This window comes from Rhinoderma darwinii, chromosome 3 (genome assembly GCF_050947455.1).
Source record: "Rhinoderma darwinii isolate aRhiDar2 chromosome 3, aRhiDar2.hap1, whole genome shotgun sequence".
NCBI lineage: Eukaryota > Metazoa > Chordata > Amphibia > Anura > Rhinodermatidae > Rhinoderma > Rhinoderma darwinii.
In genome coordinates this window covers 339,506,247-339,509,035 of record NC_134689.1, presented here as the reverse complement: position 1 = coordinate 339,509,035, position 2,789 = coordinate 339,506,247, and positions in this window count along the sequence as shown.

Sequence of the window (2,789 nt, the reverse complement as noted above, 5' to 3'; positions counted from 1 at the left end):
TCCTCATTGGTCTTATCTCTATATGTGTAAAAATTAACTTCTCTTGTCTTATGTGTATGTTTCATGTTCTTTATGCACGGCCAAACGACTAGACCAATCTGCACCAAATTTGGCACAGAAGTAATTCACGCGCTTCCAAAGGTTTTAGAGGATTCAGCTCTCTAGGACCTACCGTCTCGACATGTTCAGAAAAGCAAATATGGCACCACTGGCTTCCACATCAAGGACCTTCATCCATATCACATCAGATGACCTGTATTAACCAATAGAAGCTCACAGGTCCTTAATTCTTAGCTTCACTCACATACACACAGTTTAAGACCAGGTTTCCAGAACAACCCAGCCATTTTTCTTTACTCGACGTGTTACTCGCTGTAAACAAACTGCACCTATAATGGATTCGAGCATTCTCATAAATTTAACCCTTTTCAGACAAGTCATGCCTCCAAAAAGGAACCCTACACTTGGACTTTATTGGATATGTCGGCTTCATATCAGTAGGAAATGAAGTTTTTAACCAAACATATGTACATCTGGTGTCCGGGAAGGTTTTCATAAATGTCTAAACCTTGCTGTTCTTCTCTGTTATCAGCCATTATCATGATCCAATACTATAAAAGCGAATACATACATTTGCTTTTATAGTAAAGATGTTTTTATCTGGCAGTATCAGGTAGTGCACTTTACAAGATAATCCTAGATGGGAAGGTACAGGGGAGCGGTTACCCATAGCAACCAATCAGATTACTGATGGCCCAGAGGAAAGCTGCATTACTAGCTGCAGAGACTCCCCTTCCCAACTGCAAGCTGATAAAATGCATCATACTGCTGCTTGAGCTGCTGAAACTCCTCAGCAAACTCAGGCTTTCTCAGCAACATATCAGACAGGTGGCTCCCAGAAGCGCAGAGACCCCTGCACGAACCCAGGCCAGTCAGCAAGATGATAGAGTGCATCATGTTCAGCGTACTAATGAGTGGGCTTTCGTGCATGATGCTGTTTTCAATTATGATCCAACCATAGTCTATGGCCAACTAGTAATAAAACTGCCAATGTTGTTAATCAACAGATTCTGTCACAATCTTATGACTCCATTTCCTACCAGTTTAGCTGTTAAGTATTTAGGAAGTTAAAATTGAAATATACAGTGTGTAACTGCCGGGGTATATGGGGCTGCTAGCGATTTCTCCGTAAACCAAGAAAATACGAGGCCATGGATTAGCCTCTTGGGCACCCTTGGAACAAATTCAATGAACACACAAACAGACAGATCGACACGTTATACCTGGGCAGCGCCGGGTACTTTTTCTAGTCTTTTATAATATATGGTTGAAAGAAAAAATTTGAACTCTTTGCTTCTGCATGAATAGCTCAGAAAGTGTGATGTCATATGAATAAAATACATTTAAATAAAGAATTTCAGAGGGATTGTCCAAGATTCAAACAAATCCCCTAAATATGTGAGACCTATGTAGGCAAGAAAAAAAAAAATCTGTAAGATACTTATTAAAATTCTACTCTAGTGACCGTCAAAGTGGTATATGGACTAGACCTCAGTGACGTTTAGGTGATTTCAGCTCTCTGAATTAGAGTTTGAGGGGTGCCTGGGGTCGCTCAGTGAGTGGATTGTTTTTCCAAGTGTATCTGTTAGCTGGTGTCTGTCCGACGAGTCTTAGAATTTACTAAAGAGAACCTTTCAGGATGAGAGAGCGTGCACTTTTAGGCAAGAGGCGGGGTGGCATCATCACATCGCCGCTGGCCTGTGACTGGCACACTTATAAAAGCTATTTCTGTGTGCAGTGATAATACTAAGAAGCAACCCCCCTCATGAATAGTAGGTTTGAGAGTGGCTGTTCATCAGTACATTGCACCTGAGCAATCTCCCTCTATGTATCATTGTGGTTTGTCTGCATCCTGTTGGGAAGTGGTGTGCGTACCTGCCCTTGTGAGTAAGTATGGCCTGTTCAGTGATTTTAAATTAATATAGCTCATTTTTGTGATTTGGCCTGAACTATCAATAAAACTGATTCAGCAGTCGCATTCAGCATTTAGAGCATCAAACCAGGGGAGGGAAGCGGCGGCCATAATACAGAGGTAAGATGGGACAATCCCTTTTAATTCACAAATGTTTTTTTTTTATGTCTGTGTAGAATCCTATTCTAATCCGGCTGCCATACCGTCTGTACACTGACCCTATAATAGTAAATGGTCTATTAATTTTAAGCACGGGCACACGCTTACTCGTATGCTGCAAAAATCAAAATGCAGTATGCATTATCGGATGCCCATTTGTGGCAGAGAAATCCCAATAGAAGTCAATGAAGACCCAGACTAATTGTATTTGGTCTATAGATCTAGAAAAAGTTTTCGTATTGACTATGTATTAGATCCATAATACTGATGGGATAATAGAGGAAAACAGATCCAACATGGATACAACACGGATTTAAATGGCCTTAATACGGAAACGCTTACAGAACTCTATGCGGATGAAAGTATGACCATTTACAACTATATTTTTATTGGATGTAATACAGCCATTCTTTTTTACGGTCGTGTGTATAAGGCCTTACAAGTTCAGGAATGTCACATGGTATATCACATGACCACAGAGGTGTAACATGAAGCTCCAGGGCTCCAATGCAAAATCTGCAACCTGGCCTTCTACCTACCATGTGCCATTTCTAATAGTGATGTCTTCATATGTGGCAGAGGTGACTTTGGGTACCCTCAGACGCGAGAGACCAGGTACAGCTGCTAACTCTGCACCTCTTATAGCTACTACCCTGCA